Source organism: Astatotilapia calliptera, chromosome 3, assembly GCF_964374335.1.
Source record: "Astatotilapia calliptera chromosome 3, fAstCal68.1, whole genome shotgun sequence".
In the NCBI taxonomy this organism is placed as follows: domain Eukaryota; kingdom Metazoa; phylum Chordata; class Actinopteri; order Cichliformes; family Cichlidae; genus Astatotilapia; species Astatotilapia calliptera.
In genome coordinates this window covers 29,626,804-29,648,458 of record NC_137424.1, presented here as the reverse complement: position 1 = coordinate 29,648,458, position 21,655 = coordinate 29,626,804, and positions in this window count along the sequence as shown.

Genomic DNA, 21,655 nt, shown 5'->3' with positions numbered 1-21,655 from the left:
TTGCTAGGGAAAAGTATGTATTGTATGACCAATTGGTTAGTGGTTGAAAAGTGCTAGCAATTGCGAGCATTAAAATAGTGGCAAATAGGTGCATACTGCTGCATTGAAATCTGCCTAGCAACTTCTTTGGGAACTAGCATTTTCCAAACCGTTTCCAAATAGTTTTTGAACTTTGCAGACAAGTCAGCATCTTCCACGCGGACAAATGCCCATTGCATTAGGTGACCACAGCAACTTCCTAAAAGCAATCCTGAGGAGATTTTTGGTGCAGCACCTTCTTTGCAACGACTTCCACTTCCAAGAACCGAAAAGCACTTGGTTTGTTTACTGCTGCCTTAATGAAACATGGTGTCAATTTACATATCAAAGTTTGGACATTATATATGCTGGACATTGAAGTCTTATTTCTCTTTCATATTTCAACAGAAACAAGACAACAAAAATGAACTTTTTTTTTTACTTCTCCTTTTTTCAGTGTGTTCAAAATACTTCAATAATACCAAATATAAACTTCAAAGTATTGTGTTTTTCTACAGGCAGCATACTTTTTAAAAAAAATAGGCAAGCCAGCTGGTTTTGTTCTTATAGCTTTTATGTAAATGACTGACTGTGCATGTGCTGTTGACTGAAAATAATAGAGGACATACGAGGTTTTGGCTAAAATACCACATCACACCTTTGCTGACAGTCAAAACAGGAAATCCAACATTAAATTCTCCACTCATGCGTGTCAAACCCATAAATGCACAAATGCGCCCACGCATATGCGGTGGGGACGTTTACATCACTGCTATTCTAATTAGCTATATTCACACTTGGCTAGTTAGCAGTGTAAGCCTGTAAAAAGTTCCATCTGTTTATGTATCACAACTATGTGTTTCTCATACCAGCTTTCACAGGTCATTTAGTTTGCCAGAAGGGAGTCAAGCTTTTACAAATTCCACAAACAACTAAGCTGTCATTGTATTATTGTAGAAAAATCCTTTGACAGAGGTTATGTGGTTATAAAGGTGGATGTTGCAGCTGTTCTAAGATGGCACTGACATTTACCACGGTGGCTTCCGTGCGAGTTGTAGCTGCTGTACAAGATGTGAATGTTTCCATGGCTTGACATGAGGTGACTATTTTTAGCCAGAGGACATTTGATGATTTGATGAGGATTTCAGTGTCAACAGAGTTTTTCTTTTCCAAGAGCGATGACACGGAGCTAATCCTGCAGTGAGACAGATAGACAGTCAGAGAGTTTCATCCTTGGTCTTAGTGGAATGGCCCAAAACTTTTCACACATGTTCACAAACACACACACACACTCACTCACACACGCATGCACACACACAACTAATGATTATTACAGAAGTGCAAATCATCAGGCTTAATTAAATGCCATAATCACAATTAGACTGACAGATAAAGACAACCCCACACACTTATGAATACTCGCATTGCAGTAGATACACACATCATTTCACCCCATCTGTACATATTAGACTGACAATTTATTATGTGATATAGGCATTGCAAATATTATTTCACAACCTGACTGGACTGCCAGGTTTAGCAGCTAAATGTCTGTCTTACAGCAATGTTGTAGCAATCTAGGTTGTATAAACAGGAAGTTATCAGGGAAGATCGATCAAAGTTATCGAACAAATGATTACTTTGACTGTTTTTCTCCTTTCATTTTCAGTCCGTCCTTGAATGTCCTTGAAGCTTTATGTGTTTGAAGCTTTATGGTGACAAAAGGCAATTTATATGATTTATATGCTGTTTTTTCTAACAGTTACTGATACCAGCAATGGAAGGACATGTCATAAATGTACAGTGCAAGGTTTTCTAGCATCCCCTTGCTCATTGCTTGCCCCATTACTGTTACTATTGTTATCATCATTGTTAACTCGCTTTCGTAGATTTGTTTTTTTGTTGTTTGTTTTGGCCACAGCGGGTGAAAAAGTCCTAAAACCTCAGCATACGCTACCTGATCGCCTCAGCAAAATCAGCTACTTGCGGGAAAATGTGGTTCTGATATTTCCCTCAGAAGCCAGAGGCCAAACCAGATTAGCTACAAACCATGAAAAGATGAGTGAATGTTGGGCTTTCATCTATCAGGTGGCCAGAAATTTAAGTCAAAATATATACTAGTGTGAATCCCTATCTGCTTTATGTCTGTGCCATGTTTACAGCTTATGAAGAAGAAAAAAATCAGTAATTACAATCTTCACTACGGGGCCATTTTGGGGAGTTTTATTTTAGTGATAATTTTAAAAGTCAGATTCAGCAATTTTTCCACCAGTAGCTTTATGTTTGCAGGCGGCACTCTCACAAGCCTTAATCATAACCCCAAACATGACAGTCCATGGTGTGTGCATCTATGTACGCAGCTGACTGGAAAGGCTGAGAGAGTTTTGGGTGTGAGCCTGCAGCTATAACTGAAGTACTGTTGCAGTCATCGGAAATGTAAACCACTTATGAGAGCCAGAGGAACATTTCCTAGAGCAACTGTAAATGCTTTTATGAACCAGTTTGAATCACTATCATGTTCCACACAAAGAGAGTAAGAAGGAGAAAATAGCCAATTATTTGAAAAAGTTGTAGACTAGACTATTACTTTAAGAATGCAAAGAGATAGGGGAGCTACATGTGAGCAGCTGGGCTTCAGGCAGTGGACTGTGTGGGTTAGACACTTCATTACTTGGACTGATCAAACGTTTTTTAAATCTTAATTACCACATCCATGGGTATGCTGGGGCCCTTCAATCAGACACTTTGTTACAGCAGACTGTGACACTGAGCTTTGATGGTGTTGACCACTGTGCTTGTGTCATTTTCCATCCATCTTTTCTTTGATTGCATGCGGTGATATCATATCTGTCCGTTTGTGCATATTTTATGCGGTTTAGTTGACCCATCAGTGCAGATTCAGTGTCAGTGTTACACAGGGCTGAAACTGATGGTCCATATTTATGATTCTCTCTTTTCCCATTTTGCATCACCTCCCAGATGACCTGTTGCGATGGCTGTTACCATTGAGCTCTCATTATATTACTAATAGAGACATGATAGGGTTTTGACAAGAAGAGACATCGTAAAGTGCAGCAGCTCCGTGTATGAAGGAGGATTAGGTGACAGTCATGGTGAGGAAACTGAGGTATCTGTCTGCAATCTTCTTACCTTCTTAACTAAGGTTTGTGATGAAATAGTCAGGCTAATTGGACATCTGTTTAGCCACAGTCTCTTCTTCTAAACACATTTGGTGATGATCCAGAAATCATGTGTAAAAGGGTGAGTAGCATTTGAGAAAAACACCTTGCCGATGTGGAGTTAGATCCCTTTTCTCTTCAGAATGGCCTTAAATATTTATGGCATAGTTTCAACACGGTGCTGGAAACATTTCTCAGAGATTTTGTACCATATTGATGTGATAGCATAACACCGTTGCTGAAGATTTGTTGGCTGTACATCCATGACCTGATGTTCATCCGCATCCCAAAGGTGCTCTGTTGGATTCACTACCGTGAACTCATCGTCATAGTCAAGAAAGCAGTTTGAAATGATTTGAGCTCTGCCACAGGGCTGAAGCAGGCATCAGTAGATGGATACACTGTGGTCACAATGGTCAGTAACTATGCTCAGGTAGGCCAAGCAATGGTGTTTCTTTTGTTGTCCAATTTTAGTGAGCCCATGCAAAGTAGGGCCTCAGTTTCCTGTTTTTAATTGACAGCAGTGGTACCTGGGTGTGGTCTTCTGCTGCTGCAGCACATCTGCTTCAAGGTTCAATGTGGTGTCTATTCATCTATTCAGTGATTGACCTGAATTCAACCAAGGATATACAGTAGTTGGGTCTTCGAAGTCATACTTTGAGGATCTCCTCAATCCCACTGACATGCCTCGTATAGAGGAAGTAAATACAAGTATATCTTTTGTTTTTCTCTTATGTGGAAGCAAAGCCGTTTGAGGTAATGGTCAGACAAAATTTTGCCTTTTACACTTTAAATTATATCCTGGATTTGCCAAAGCAGCAGAATGTTTTATAGCCTTTTTTAAACACATCTTTTACAACACAGAAGGCTAATTACTTAAAGAGGTCATGGATAACTGTAATAGATTTCAGCACGCTGTAGCTTTCGACATTGGCCCCGACATCAGTTTCTATTCATCAAAGGAATTAATTGAGGAAACTAAATAGCAAATTGCCTTTCTTGCACTAATCTTAAGACATAGTACCAATCACTGTATACTTATGTCCAGATTGTTAGCCTGAGTCAAAGCTGCAGTTGTAAAAGGAAAAAAAGAAAAACACCAGACACGATTCCAGTGGCTGTATTTGTGTCCTGTCCGCCCTGGCTGCACACATGCCACACAGTGTTTGCACACATGCATGTGTTTGTCCACCTGTCTGTCCCTGTGTACAGCGTGTTAGCAGGGCTGCCTCCATTACACTGTGACTGTTCATCAAAGCCCTGCTCCCAGGCAACCTTGTCGCTTGGCAACGCGAGTGAGGTTCACCAAGGGGAGACTTAAACCAGGCGCGAAGGGAGAGAAAACAGAAGGAAAAAGAAAGGGCAGGACACTCCGGTTCCACCTCGAGCTCTTTTACCTTTCGGTTTGTTCTCCGCGCGGCTCTACATTTACTCCCAGAAAAATTTGTCAAGTCCATTTAAAATCTACAGTTTGGCAGCGTCCTGAAAAACTGCTTGTACTAATACAAGCCAAGCAGCTAAGGTGAGTATAAGTGTGGCTTGCAGCTCAGTATCACTGTGCCAATTATGTCACCCAGCTCCGTGTAGATATAGGACCGCGGTCACACTCTAAGCCTCTATCACCAATCACCAAATGTACATGCATCGATACTGGAGGCAAAGTGATTGAATGTGAAATGCGTCTTCATTTTAGAACTGTTACACCGTAGAGCTGCAATTACCCACTGATGCCTGCTTACCGCCAGGCAATCAACACTCCATTAGCCCCTCCACACTCAGCCCTAAGACACACATATGCACTGACACCCACAGACACACACTTGCGCTGGCAGACACAAGTACGCACAAATGCACACTACCCTCCCAGCAACTGTGATTCTGAAGGCGACACAAATCATTACTGACTGCTAAGGCTGTTTTTCTCTTTTTTGGGGGTTGATCTATCTCTTCCAGCTTTTTTCTTAATCGTTAAAATTGTGCTGCTTCCTTAGCTTCTGCTTCCTTAAGCAAGGAAGACAGAATTTTTTTTTTCATTTTTAGCATATCCTAGCAGAGGAAACTGATCATGTAGTTCTTCGCCTCAGGTACAGTTGATAGTAAATGTGTTATTCATGGCCAAAGGCATTTCTATCATGTTAAGTGGAAAATTCGCCACAGAGAGGTGACTGGGATTCAGGTGGTTCTGAAATAAACACAAGTACACACTGATTTAGTCAATCACACCCTCAGACACACACACACACAGCTGAAGCATGTTTATGAATCACAGATGAATACATTACAAACAGACACAGTCAAAAATAGGGAGGTAAAAGCTTAAACCTTCCGTGGTTAAAATAGTAGCTAAGCTTCTGCAGGGAGTTGTGCATCCAAGTCCCCAGCTTTAGCCTGGTATATACTCCTATTTGCTTCTGTTTTCTTTCTCTTAGCCCGACGAGCATGCAGGCACCCTCCAAGTCTATTTTCCACCCGCAGCACACATTACTTTCCTGATCAGACCTGTGCTCTCAGCATGTATGCATTGTCGTCACCGCCGCCCTTCAAACACTCAAGGCAAGGAGCGGGCTGTCCTTCATGTTGCCTTCTTTAAATTGCAGCTCTTTTGGGGATCTGTGAACAAACATTCAGCCCAAAGCGTCATTATTCATACCGATGACTCACAGACAAGAAGATGTTTTCCTGTTGGATCACTGACTGAGAGAAAACAGTCGACACCCCATATGGTGGTGTATCAGCGTGGTAAATCATACCATGCCTAAACCACACATGCGTGAACAGTCAAGCGTAACACGGCATTGTAACCACCACACAAATGTTTTTCTCCTCCTATATATGCTAGGTGTAAGGACAGAGGTGTAAGGCAAACATTTTATACAAGGAAAAATCTCTGAATCGGTGCTCGAGAGTGTCACACGTTTGGGTTTTTGCCATTGATTTATTGTGTTTAATTGATGCACTCTTTCACCCCTTCAGACCGGCCGCTTTCACCGCCAGCCCGCTGAATCACCTGTTCCGATCACCCAACTACTTACCTGTTTCCATTCTCCCAATTAGCCCCATCAGTGTATACACTCCTAGCTTTCCACTGCTCAGTTGCCAGATATCTCTTTCCCCCTGTGCCTGAGCTTTTCAGGGTACATCTAGAATAGTCTCTGCTTGCTTTGTGAAACTTGTCTTTGGATTTTGCCTCAGCAGGGTTTCCTGGTCTTTGATTGCTAACCTGTTTTATTGTAACCTTGAACCCGCTTTTTATTGAAGTGTCACTAAAGTTGGCTTCTTTGTTGCTTTGAACTATATTTCCAATAGCCATTACTATGTGAATCAAAAGAATTAAATAATTACAAGTGCAGCGCTGTCAGGTTTCTAAGCATCAGAAAAGGTATGGCGTAGTCATAGTCAGCGGTTAAACTCTGATGCCTTTGATCTGTGACAGCAGACTGTTCAATATTTGCTCAGATGTTTATTTATAAACCATTTTATCTGAATGGTGACATAATTATGAGACTACAAAGGAATATTACATCATCTGTGAAGCCATAAAATAAGCACAAGAGGCTACAGTAAACTTACTTTGTAAAAACTTTTTTCCCCCAGCTAAGATTAGCTGAAATCCTTCTATACCAGAATAACCTTTGTGGTACAGTAAAGTAAAACAGTCCGCACATTTGCTTTTGAAAACAACCTGCTGAAGCTGAACTGTGGCATCCAGTTTGAACTCACACATTTAAGTCTCTTTTCTGCAATACAAAGTAAAAGCAGGCAAGCAGAAAAATAACCTCTGAAGTGGAACATTTATGAAAAGTCTCTCTAAAGCCCCATTGATTGTTCAGACCTGTCAACCTTACAGTGGGAGAATGTTTCAAATGTGCTTGGAAATGCAACTGCAATTTAATGATCTCCATATAGGCAGAATGCAAATATATTTATTTCCTGTGATAGACATGAATGCAGTTATTTATTTAGATATTCAGTCAACACCCACGGCAGTGCTGGACAGCGAATCCCTGTGATGCCTCCACAGTCAATTAATGCAAATAACTGAAACGTGGCCTTCAGCCTGCAGTGAAGTAATTCAGTTAGGCTATAGACTGGAGATGGAGTAGTTAGTTCATGAAGAAAAGTACACAGGTTAATATGGATTAATGCTGTAACTGCGCTCCGTGATAAATGCAGGTCAAAAGGATTCAGCCAGAGACCAAAGAGATTAACGGGGGTATTTAGAGCGGGTGTTACGCATGTTACCATGTATAACACAAACTCACACATCAAACGCATCACTGATGCTTCACAAAATAAATAAATTAAAAATCACGGCTTACACGCAACACAGCTCGAGAGCTGTGTTTGCAGTGTTTAGGTGTACAAATGAAGTCAGTTCTAACAACTCAGACATTAAGAGCAAGAGCAAATCAAAAGTTAAAAGGGGCAGTTTTCTTCCTCTTTGGCTGCACCATGGGCCTTTTGTTAGAGCTGTACAGTGAAAGTGAGGTGGAATCTAAACACTAATTATGTCACTGTAGCCATTAAATTGTGCAATAAACATTAACTTCGTGATTAAAGCAACAAATGCGCATATTGCCATTTTTTGTAAAAACGCTACATTTCATTTGCAATCTTTGCATACCCCTAAGGACAAAAACACTCTCTTGTGTAGCATTTACTCGGATGACAACTGCAGACACATGCTGGTTGCTGTGATATACAATTTAATTTCAACTAAACAGTGTATTGGCCATAAACACTTTTATGTCTCTATACTAGGGCCATAGTCGTTTTGACTCTGTATGGGGATCACAAATAGCTGCCTATTATTCTGGACTTTTCCATGGGGTTGCAGAGGGAGGTAATGCTGTGGCAGTACTGCTCTTCTTCCAATGTTTATTCTCTTTAAATAAAGTGGCAGCCACCAGAAGTATAGTTCTTGTGCGCAGTATTCAGAGTAAGACCCACCGGAGAATTTCCCTTTTCACTGTGAGAACAACACAAGTTTTATTTCTCATTTTTCACTTTGATTATTTTGCTATCTTGGCTCATTTGTTCTGTTTGAAAGTACAAACTATTCAGCAACTAAAGTTTTAGTTTTATATTTTATGTTCCATTGTGTGCTTTGTATATTCTTAGGCTGTTTGGGAGCAGTTTTAGAATACCACATTTGTGCATGTTCCCCCTACTGTGTGTGTTCCTACCTGAAACTGTACCTGTAGGACAGAAGAAAGTCATTTTTGTTCTCCTGGTTTCTGTGCATTGAGCTGAGGCTGCAAGACCATTCATTTCAGTTTTGGTCAGTTGCAGTCATTCTGTCATTTTTTGGTCAGGCATCTAGCTATTGCTCTGGTGGCAGTGGCTCAGGAGGTAGAGCACATCGCCTATTGATTGGAAAGTTGGTGGTGTGATCCCCGTCTGTTCAAGTCTGCATGCTAAATATCCTTGGGCAAGATGCTAACCCTGAGATGATGCTCTCTGATGCATCTGTTGGAGTGTGAAAGCACTTGTATCAGGAAAAAAGTGCTTGTCTGAATGAAGCAAGTTGTATGAAGAGTAGAAAAGTGAAAAACTTTAAGAACCAGTCCATCTACCATTCTTTCAGTCTGTGTTATGCACAGTCACCAATATTGCCAAGACTAATGGTTGATGAGCACCAACACCAAAGAACACCTAGTAAACAACAAGAAGATGCAGCAAGTGTCTGAAAAAACTGTTAGATTAGGACGTGCTACCTTCCATCTACAGCCAAACAGTGTAATCTCTTATTAGAAAAAGCACACATTTCAGTAATAGTGTAGAGTCATGCACAAATGATAGTGTTTTCTTTAATTATGCTGTATATAGCACCTACTTCTACCTCACTAGTGATGTTATGTCACATTTATAGATAAAACACTGTCGCATGGGTAAAAACTGGCCGCTCTATTAACCACATTGCATGCAGCGTAAATGCAGTTCACTCTAAGTCAGCAAGAGGAAGCATTGTCTTTTTTTTTTTTTTAAATCACAAATCACACTCGATCCTTTTCAGTGACACTGCCAATGTACATAACTATGCATAGTACGGAGAAAGCAAAACAAAAACAGGGGGGGAAAAAGAGGGGAAAAAATCTCCTATACAAACATCTTATCAACCACCACCCTGTCAAAAATGAGCCACATTCCAGATTGCAGTTTTCGATCTGTATGTCAGTGTATTGCTGAAAGTAGTAATTAGGTTGTCAAGGAGAGAGCATGCGAGAGAAACATAATAACCACCACACACATACACGCGCACAGAGAGACACACACACAGAGTCTCTGTGGAAGGGACAGCTGGGGGACAGAAGAGCCATTATAAGTAAGCTGATGGCAGTGACAACGGTGTGCTGTATGCCTTTGCTCCACTGCTTTACTTCCAAAAGCATATTGACTATGTATTGATGTAATTCATCTTCTAAATCAAAAACATACACATTAGTGACAAGTCATTTAGAGCTAAATATGCATCTATTGTAGCAGCACTGCTCTCTGAAAGATGTACTGCACTGACATATCCAAACAACCGAAGAGGAACTTTATCATTTCACTCGACTCTTTATGCTGCATTATATGACTCAAACAGAGCATATTAAAGTGACAAGAAGCACTTAAACTAGAAGTTTACTTGTAGACTAGAGGAGTCAAACAGCTATCACTAAATATGCATCATTGTCATAAAGTTTCATTAGAGCGACATATGTTGGCCAATTTGGTAGTAAGCAGTGTTGCCCCCAGTGACTAGGCAATCTGGGGTAAGGCTTCTCTGTGCTAAGGGAAGTACAGATAAAAAGTGCGGGCACACAAGTTTGTGTTTACAGAGGTTAAAATTCCAGTAGTCAGATGGAACAAGGCTAAATGGGAAAATATGAAAAATGGGGATAACTTACAAAAATACCGAGAAACGGAGAAACACATACAGAACCTAATAAGCAAACAAACGTAAAGAGAACCTCCCAACCTTTTGGCAGTTAGTGGAGATCCCTGGCAAGCAGGAACACAAGCAAAAGAATTTGAATCCCCATCCTATCCATCTCAATCACCCATGGCTCTTGTTAGGCTCCGGCCATCAGCCACATGCAGAGCGGGTAACTAGCATCCCACTGTTCCATTGCCAATATGAGAGTGGCCTTAACAGCAGCGCCATGGTGGGACAGGGAGTAACAAGTCTAACATGCAAGAAAAATGCAGGCAGGAATGTTCTGATAGCTGAGTTGTTGACTTGTGTAGCAACCTCCATTAAGCCTTGTTTGCTTCTTAAGTGTCCAATGTTGAAAAAAGGCATATAATAAAAGGACCATGAATTTAAAAGTGTCCACACACAAACCAGTATCCGTGTCACCTGATGTGGCAGTAATCCAGTTTATGCAATGAGATCTATCCATCAAAACTAAATCTTGTCCACTAACTGGATCCCTGGAATCATTTTAGAGAAATACTTCTCTCACAACAATAAAATGATCATGATCCAATATGAACATACATAACCCATTTTAGTGCTTTGCTCTTCAATCACAGCCATGACTCAAATATATCATGTAGTCCTGTAGAACTTTTTATTGCCTTTATTCTTTCATACATTATCTTTTTTTCAACAAGTTACAGCCATCTGAGCACAGATAGAAATGTTTTTATGTTTACATACAACAAGTTCCATAGCAATGTTCTCAGTGGATACAAATTGCACCCATGTACGCCACCGCACACAATACTTGACCTCGGTTGCTCCTAAAAATGTATTTGGATTATATGTTCAATATGTCTAGCAATTGCGTTACATGTATTCTTTTATTTTGGGTAACTTAGCAGAAAGAACCCGCAGAAATGTGTGGGCTCTACTGTGTGCGACAGTTGAAGAAATTAGCCGATCAATATTAGGAGTGTTTCACTAAATGTGATTGCCTTCAACAGTCATGAGCAAATTTTGTGTTATCATCATGTAAAAAGGTTAGCATGAGAAACTTGAAATAGAAGTTAAGCAAGAATTATATTTGATTTGTTAAAAACTGCTAATATACACTAACCATTGGCAATATTCTGACACCACCCAGTGAAGCAGGTGTACAAATGTGGAAAACTAAGTGGTTTGGACTTCTGTATTCAGCTCTTTTTCCATTCTTTACATGTGCATTTCTCTCTGAGACTGTGTAAAAGTATGCACGCATTTCAGTAATTATCACATCTTCTGGCTTTTCACCCTATTTAGCTGACAAAAGACTATAAACGTTTCTTTTTTATCTTCTGGTGCGATTACTGTGGTTTGTATTGGCTCTGGTCAAACTGCCTGTTGGCAACAGTAACGCCAAACTTATCACGTTCAGCAAGGCAACACCCTGTAATTTACTGAAAAATCATAGCAGAAAATAGCACACTTCGCTTGAGTTTGCGCTGCTGAAAGTAATGTTTTAGACTCTGCTTAGAAGAATGTAAAAAGGCAGCACATAAGACTCCCGATCACTCGTAGCATATCCACCAGATTACCTGCTCTATTTGTCCATCAGTGCAATCCAGCATCACACCAATTTGCTAAGCGTGAGCTGGCAGGTTAAATGCTAGCTAACGTCCAACTGCATTGGATGTTTCAGTTTTTACAGGCACCTCTTCCTAGAAAAGTCCATGTTTGTATGTTTAAAAACATGTGTAGAGTTGGTTTTCTTGCAAGATTCAGGTTTGGTACACTTTCTTCAGTTTTCCATGTCAAACACACACTTTGAGTTTTGAAGATATTTGTATGTTTCAAGTCTGTCCTCTTCCTTTTTATTTTCATTTCCGTGAGAGTAAGATCCTCTGCGACCACAAGCTGGCTTTTCTCTCTTGATTAGGATCACAGCAGAAAGAGGTGGGAGGAAAAGAGGAGAACGGCAATGAGGAGGAGGTGGAGGACGGAGAGCTCTCGAAGAACACACACCAGTTGACTCTGCTGCACCCTTCACAGTTGAAGCTGTCAATCCAATTATGCCGACAGTCTGGCCCACGAACACACACAAATACACGCATTTGCACTCTCCGCCACTGCACACCACTGCCTTACATCACCTACCGGAGCTGCTCGTGCACACATGCTAATGCGTAACCCAACTCTTCAGACGTTTATATGCACATCTACACACACACACACACACACACACTCATGAAGACAGCTCCAGCTGAGTCTCTGACTATCACCACATCCCCTGCTTGGTGAGGGTATCACAGCAACAACATGTGCAGCAGGGGGTGTGAAACTCTCTCCAGCTAATCAAGGCATGTAAGCACCGGCATCTCCACACATAGCCAGACACTTCAAAGCCCTGCTGCTGTGTGTTGTTTGCCTTCTTGTTGTAAATTCTCCTTTCAAATGCGAGAACAAACCCTTTGAACGCCCTTCCTGCCCCTTCTTCCTCTTCCTCTCTCTATCTCTCCATCTCGTCTGTCTTTCATTACAACTTGTTTACTGTGGACTTAACCCTTTTTCCTCCAGATGTGAACACCAGCTTTCCTTTGTGTTGATGTTACATTCTATTGCATTACCTGGCTGTTGTAATCATGTCTCAGGGAAAATATTGCATGATCTATTTTCTCAAATCGAACGCAAAACAGAGAATTGTCCCGCTTTCATTGCCACAAACACGGGGAATAAATACATGTAATCTAGCTCCAAACAATTTAATCAAAATGTGCATGCAGAGCTGCGAATCAATGTAGAATTGAGAAGGAATTTTTTGACATAAATTTATAGCACAACGCAAAGTCTGCCGGAAGCACCACTGTTCATACACCAATCATATGGTATGTCTGCTGCAGCTAACAATTACGAAGTAATGTACTTTACTAATGTTTACTCTTTGCTAATGATGTGGTTCTATTGGGTTCATCAGGTGGTAGCCTCCAGTTTCGCAGCCAAATGTGAAGCGGCGAGAATGAGCTCAAACCTCCAAGTCTGGTCCCCTGGTCCTGTGCCGGAAAAGGGTGGAGTGCCCACTCCAGGTCAGGGATGGGTTTACTGCCCCAAGTGGAGGAGTTTAAGTATCTCGGGATCTTGTTCACGAATAAGAGAAATAAACTATTCCTCTGCAGATGATCAGTCAGCTGTTAGACCTAGAGTTGTTCTTATTTTCTCAATCAGTGATAAACAGTAAGATGTCCTACCTTTACAGAGGGCTGTGTTTTATAGAGCAACAAACTCCTTTTCCAGGCTAATCTTCTAAATTACTGAGATGCTATTTCGTCTCCAGCTTATGATTTATCTGATTCAAAGTGCACATTTGTTTGCGTTTTTGTGAGCCATAGTATCCATTGTTGCAGTGAGAAGTAGAGTTTAGGCAGCTGCTCTGGCTTGTGTTGGCAAATTGCATTGAAGATAGCACTGGAGAAACTGTATCCTTAAACATAGTTGTAGCACTGTTGGCAAGACATCTACTATACTGAAATGTAATGCCCACTGCTGTGTTATCCATTATTGTAAATGTAAGTGTTGTTAAGAAATTCTATGACATATGTCAGAACAGCATCCAGAGTGTGATTAAAGTGGTAGCTGGGCTCATTTACATTTTGAGAGAAGCCAGTTGACTGATGGGCTTAGATCAGTTGTTGTTGATCAATGGTAATGACAATTTGCATATTAATTAATGATCAAGCAACTGACCTCACAGCTCATTGTGAAAATGTGCCGTTTATGAGATTGGGGAAACCTGCAGTGAGTGACGAAATGTTTCTCCCACTGAAAATGTTACATCCAGATGAACAGAATCAACCTTTTGAGATCTACTTACCTGGATGATTGAGCAGGCATCAAGACAATTGACTCTAATAATTGATCAAATGTAGTGTTGAGGCTGTTGGTTTCAGCATCCACAGGAATGTTAAATGAATGACCCGCTCACATATTCAACAACCAGGTCTCTGTAAGAGCAGATAAATCAATATGTTGATTAAATATTAGTTCATTTAATAACAAAAACTTTGAAGAGAGTCATTTTTCTTTCCTTTGGAAGAGAGACAAAACAATTGAGTGTTTTACTCTTTGGCGCAGTTCAGAATGCTGCATTTGTTCTTTCTTTTTGAGGTTTTATGCTTCAAAAGTTTTCAATCATTTTGCTGATTTTAAATTTCTTTTTGAGTGATCTAATTTGACCATAATGGTGCCAAATTTGGTGGAAACAAACAAACAAACAAAAAAAAACATATTAGCACGAATGACTCATACCAGCTGTAAACCATAGTGGTGGACGGGTGTTAATTGTTTACCTCCCCTCTGATGTGGACATCGGGTCAGCTGGAGGTGCAGTTGAAGATTGCAGCGGTCCCAGATCAGATGTACACACTGGAACACTTTCACATGTTGCTGTCTGTGTTTATTGTGCTATGGTGTGTTGATATCTGTGCATTCCTGTATTATCCTTCTGTGTTACACATTTCAATGTGTTTTTCCTCGCTACCTAGCCTGACTGGTCTCCCCAATGTGATGTTTGTGTATTGTATGTACGGTTGGCAAGGTCTGTCATCTCGGTTGTGGGCAAAAGACCTGCAACTGACAAATAAAGGCTATCTCATCTCATCTCATCTCATCATAATTTAGGCTTGTTTTGCCATGGTTGTGGGCACCAAACTTCAATAAACTGAACCAGTGTTGTGAAGAAGGCCAAAATTCCCCTGCCATAATGTGAAAGACTGAAATCATGCTGAAAGTGATTACATCAAGTTAAAGGTAAAGTTAAAGGTAGCTCTACAAGCTTTTGAAGGGTGTATTTAATTTTACACACATTGCTTTTGCATTTTGGTTTAGTTTTTGTTAAATGTTGACATGGTGTTGTTCATTTGAAATTTTATTTAAATAATCTTAGATCCAGTTAAAGACAGATGATTTGTTTTATTAGGTCGTTAAACCTATGACAGATATCTTTTAACTGTGCATGATGGTGTCACTTTTAATGCAGTTACAATATAGAATTCTTAAATATAAATATTTTTTTATTTCATTTTCCCTTTCCTCTCTAAAGGTTCTTCCTGGTTCTCTCCTTTTTACCACACATATGAAAATTACAGTCGCGGTTGCAAGATATTTGCTTGAAAATGAGTTTTAAATTTAGCAGTGTGTTTACCAACACTACTAGATTTACTGAGGGGCCAGCCACAGCTTTCCTGAATTGCACAACTGTCACTGCCTTTTGAATAATGTTGTTGTATAGAAAGCAAAAAGGCAGCTGAACTTAGAACACTGGTTAAGAAGAAAGCAATGTTTGAGAAAGTAGCTACTCTGCAGAGATAAATCACAGGCAGCAGACATTTGATTGTATTTCAGGAACATTTTAAAAAACATTTTGCAATTTTTAGTGGTGCTGTTTTAAAAAAAAAATAGCAAAGCTGCTTAAAACCACAGTGCTTTAATTAAGCTGACAGAACAACCTTCATGTAAATGCCTTTGTTTATTTCAGCTGAGTACCAGCCATTTGTTGTTAAGGTTTTACTATTGCCTTTTTTAGCAGAAAAAAATACCTTATAGAGCAAAATGAAATGTAACCCACACTGAAAAAAAGGCCATGTTGGATTTACTTAGTTCAATAGTGGACATTGGTTGCACACAACTGTTTTGCTTTGGCAGAAACTTAAACAACTGAGTTAAATCAACACAACTTATTCATATTCAATAAACCTGTGCATTTTGTGTTGATAAAACGTGATTGAAACATGTTTAGATGAAGTAAGGTGAGCTCTAAGAATATTTTAATCCTTCGTAATGTTGTTATTTTATTTCAACACTATTCAATAACGTTTAGCCCAGTACTACTTGGTCACTTAAATACTACATGTTGTCTTCATATTACATAATGTTCAACAAAGTCTAGAGTCTGGTTAGCATAAAAATGAAATGGATCTACAATAACTACCATCCTCTTATCTTTATCCTGGTTGCAGAAGGGCTGGGGCATAACCCTGAAGTGATAGGTTACAAGAGGCAGGGTACACCCTGGACAGCTCACCAGTCTATCACATAGAGACAAACAACGATTTTCACTTACATTCATGGGTAATTTAGAATCACCAATTAACCTAACCTAACTCTTTTGACTTTTAACTGTGGGAGGAAACTAGAATACCCAGAGAGAAACCACTGCAAACTAGCCAGATTGTGGATTTGAACCCAGGACTTTCTTTACTGTGAGGCAACAGCACTAACCATCATGCTACCAAGCCAGGCTTAACAAAAGTAGGAAAGCTATGATTTCAAGGCTTGATGCAGAATCTTTTGTGTGTTTTTGTCCTTGACAGGTTAAACCACAATAAATAGAGTAAATAGCGATAGCATACACGCGGTGTGGTAGTTGTCTGCCTCTTATAACTCCAGTGATTTTCCTGCAGTTTGAAATCTTGTGCAATCTTGTGAATTTCATGAGTCCAGCAACTAACCACTCATACTAGATTGTATCATGTCATCTTGTTGTTGAATTTCGTACAGATCCTACATGATTTAGTTACGTTCAAGATAGAAACATGAAATTTTTGTGTTCAAATTACAAGGTAGACTTTTTTAATGTAACAACCACCCAATTTACTTTTTTCAGTATACCAAAAAAAGTAGAGGCGGCTGCTCGACTTGACTGAGATGGATGCCTTCCTCAAACCTGATATTCCTTGCGGTGTCGCGAGATTCAACATTGCTATATTACTGACTTACTTCACTCGAACATGATATGAACAATTTAATCTACCCTCTCTGCATATCATGCAGTTTCTACACTATATAGTTACACTTAACTTTAAAGCATAAGGTAATTGTGTTAAATACACGCAAGATGCTTACATAAATCCAAGCGATGACCAATCCCTTTTTTTCAGTGTAGGTGGAAGTTGAATTCTTCCTGCACAGAAATTTAAGGCGGAGGGGAAGGGATGACGTGACATTTGAGGGAAAAGTGAGAAAAGGCAGGCAAGTGCAAAGCATTTAGCTGAAAAGGGTGGTATGAAAGTAAAAGTAGTGAATTGAGTGAAGGGAAAAGGAAAAGATACAGGGTAGTTTATGGTACAAAAGATAAATGTGATGTCTTTTTAGAGGTTGAGGCTAATGGAATTCTCTTGTTCCGTTCTGATCCTCTCTGAAACACATTCCCGTCCACCACAGCTTATACTGCAAGCTCCTGACCCTCGTCACAGCTCGCTGCCTTAAAGTAAGGGTGGATTGCTTCTAATATGAAATGACTGTTGATATAAGACCTATTGTTGTTAGGATTTCCCATTTCTCTATCATTTCAATTGGCTCTGACGTATTGTAAGGCTGTGCACTTCACAAGCAGTGGTCTGCAGTCTCTGACATTTGAAACTGTGTGTTTGAGATCTTGTTGTGAGATTTTTCATTAGATTGAAACTGAGCACTCCATGGCTGATATGACATATGATAATGGCTTTTTTCTGCGCCATTCCCATGCATGACATATATCTCTGTCATATAATGATGAATGCGGGACCTCTCTTAGATTGATTTTTTTTTTATTCGGTGATTTCTCAGTTGGAAAAAATAGCTGTAAATATCTCTTGTTCTGTAGTCACTTCACTCGAAGGTACATGCCCTTGTCAGCAATTAAACGGTTTGTGAATAAACACTGCATTGACTAGGAAGCACCACTTGTCCACCAACAGTGTAGCAGTTCATTTTTAACCGTTAACATTTAAATGCCTGCCACGATTGATTGGCCAAGTTTGAATGGTAATTTTAACACACAAGTGATTCCTCTCATCCACTATCAGCAGTGATGTTGTCACAACATAGCATCACGGGTTCTTTAGCAATTATCTCTTCACTGTGCACAGAACTACTGCCAGACTCTCAAATAGCTCCATTTGTAATAGCTTTAAAATCAGTGTGACACAATGGGAAATGCAGTGATGGCTACTTAAAGAAATAGCTGTTGGGGTATATATATAAAAATAATTTTAGTCATGATCTGGTTTGAGTCAGAACCGTTTTTTGCTGCTCGTGAGACCTCAGAGTTAACACTTAACTATGATTTTACCAACATTTCCAGCCAGCCAAATGTCACATGGTTCTAAAAAGTAAATAATGTGTATAAATCAGTGTTTTATGTGCTGAGGATCATTTAGAAATGGGATTGTGTTTAATGCTCCATATATAATATGATTGCCTCCCTCAGCAATTTGGTTGCATTGAGGATCTATGCATTCAGCTTACATTCCATTCATTCACTCATCCACCATTATATCTTTTTTTGTTTTTAATTGCAATCAAATGAAATTTCAGGTTGAGTTGAGCATTTCATAATAATTGCTCCAAGCATACTTTGTTTATTATTGGTGCTAATGGAAAAAACAGTGGCTGCACACTACAAACTGGTGAACAGCAAATATATAGATTTCAACGAACTACACCACAAACAAAAAGAAATAATCGTGCAAAAAGAGAACAGAAATAGTGATTTTTATAACTGCATTTTTATGAAATATCACTTGATATCAAGCAAATAATCTAAACACACAGCAGGAATGGTCTTTGTATACCCTCTCCTATGTCTACTCTCCAGTAAGTTCTAATAAAGTAGAACCTAAATACAACTTACATCCAGTGTTGGAGAGTAGCAGAATACATGTACTGGTGTTACGTATTTAACATATAAAATATGAGTAACTGTATTCCATTAAATAGGTGATAATTAGAATACAGTTACTTTTGTTGAAATAAATGGATTACATGGCAGTCCTTTCCTGTTTCATATGTTAGGCTATGCCCTCTTTAATTTCGGTAATGCCGGAAACCCAAAGAAAACACACAATAATAGGCTCTGACGGGAAAGCTGACCATGCGACTCTGTTTGCCAGCAACCAAGCTGCTCTCAGCATCAAAACACTCCGCCTCCAACCTAAAGAAACATCTGGAAATAAGTTATTTTTTTAAAACCAAGGTTAGCCTACTGCAACTACAGTGGAACCCCGACTTACGAAATGAATTCGTTCCAGAGGGTCTTTCGTAAGTCAAAATGTTCGTAAATCGAAGCGCCTTTTTCCATCGCCATTTTGAGGCGATGCTGGCTGAAGACAAAGTTCTTGGTGGAGGAGGAGGTGGCGGAGGTGGTGGAGGCTGAAGAAAGCATACGTATGCATGCATACATGTACATGTACGTGTACAGCCTCATTATGAATGAACGGCAGGCTAATTGCTAACTGCAACAACAGTACGCCTTTCACTTGGAACAGCGACGCAAGTACAAAAGCCAAGAGCTCATCACATGATTCGGAAGGCATTCTGGGCATTCTGGGCTCAGCCAATCAGAGCCAGCGGATTTCGTTACGTGGGCATTTTGCCGTACCACAAGCAGAAAAACTGCCGTTAAGTGCCTTCGTAACTTGAATTTTTCGTTTAAATGGGGTCTTCGTAAGCCGGGGTTCCACTGTACCTTGTTTTAGTATAGCTACCCAGGTTATGTGCCACTTCAGTATCTTTGATGTACTATTGCTGTGTGATTTATTACTGTTACTGAAGGATGTGTTAACAACCTGCTAGCTGCAAATAATAATGTGCAGTTCTGAAGTCAGACAAAAAGAAAACATATTACTGATACAGAAATAGTTTTCTATACAAGATCACTGCAAAAAAGTCTAGCCTTACCTAATGTCCATCCTACTGTTACTCATTTTATATTAACCCTCTCAGGCTCAAATTAAACTTTTTGTTGCTAAGGCACAACCAAGTCCTGCAGTGGTACTTCTGAGTAAAAAAACTCAAAATATGTATGTGGGGTAATCAGGTTGTTAGTTTTTAACTGTTGCAAATCGGAAACGCCTGCCTTGAGAGGGTTAGGAGTTAAAAATAGTTCGGATTGCTTTCAGAACTGCTCGTGATTTTTTGCAGCTAGCAGGTTGTTAATGCCATCTATAAAGTCTAACAGTCTGCGATCTATGAACTAACCTCAGCTAACGCCAGCTAACAATGTTAGCCTGGTGGCGAGTAGCATTCAGTAATAGTAATAAATCACACAGTAACATTCATGTAGTTGTAAGAAGCATGACAATATAGTAAATTATCCAAAGTATTCAGAATACTGTACTCTGTAATCTGTAGTGGAATAGCTTCTAAAAGTAACCTTCCCAACACTTCTCATAATACAGCAGAAAGTATAATATTTATAAGTCTTTCGACTGGAACTAACAATCGCTATGACTTAATGTCTCTGAATTGCTTCGGGTAATCCTCAAATGTCAGTTGTGAGCAGAGCCTGACTGATTGACCAACCAGTCCAATATGCCAGCAAATACCGAGTTGTGCAAACATATAGTTTCACAAAAACAGTTTCAGAAAACTGTTGTAGTCTTGCTTTGTGCATCTCCTTCAAAAATCACAAATCATTGACAAGGCAGCTGCAGTAAAGACAATATTTACTTATTTTAGGAGGCAGGTAATCAGGTAACACTCAAAAGTGTCATGTCAAAGAAATGCAAAAAGCGATACAGTTGCTGTAGGTTATATTTAAAGGCTCCAAATAAATGTAAAAGTTCAATTCAATTCAATTCAATTTTATTTATATAGCGCCAAATCACAATAAAAGTCGCCTCAAGGCGCTTCATAATGTTCAAAATGCTTGACTGCTTTATAGCAGTTAGGCACTATTGACAGTATTTGAGTTTATAATAACATAAATCCTACGGGATTATCGAAATGACAATGTGATAAGGTTTACTGTCATGCAGAAATAATCATGCAGGAAGGGTAGATAAATAGCGTTTTCTATAACTGCATTTTTATGGAAAATGGAGCAAATAATATAAACACACAGCATAGCAAGTATGGTCTTTGTTTATCCTCTCCCATTTCTACTCTCCAGATAAGGAACCACATCTGGTACATCACCATTAGCAAGTAATTAGGCTGGCCTTGTGGCCCATCGTCGTGCCAGACAAACAGATCCTAACCGAAGACCCTTACTAAATATGGGACTAACTCCGAAGTTGATGACGGTATATATATCATTACAAGTGGTATATTTCCTCCTTTCTACTTTTCATTTTAGTGGAACCATTTTAAACCTTAAAAGCTGCCTGGTTAAGTTAGTTCCAATAACTAACTATGAAAGAATTCAATGTGAGATTTTCGAGTGTAAAGTTATTAGTCTGCTCCACTGAATAAAGCATTTCAGCACCAACTGCTTAAATCAGCTTGCTCACAGTTTTAAATTAGAGTTAGGCCTGGTTATGCTGGTTTGTTGCACATGTGAAGGACAGCAGAGTTTAAAATCATTTTCTTAATAGTTACAAAAAGATATTGGCTTTTTCAATTGAAATAGGAACATGTCGCACTAATACATTTAGCTTCATAAAATGGTTAAAAAAATGAAGGAAAAATAACATAAACACATAAGAGCTGAATTTGACATCATGACATCTTTTTGTGACTTTCAAGGCTGGCTTGGATTCCACAAAAATGTTAAGCCGTGAAGCCTTTAGATTGAATAATACAGTAGGAAGATTTTTTT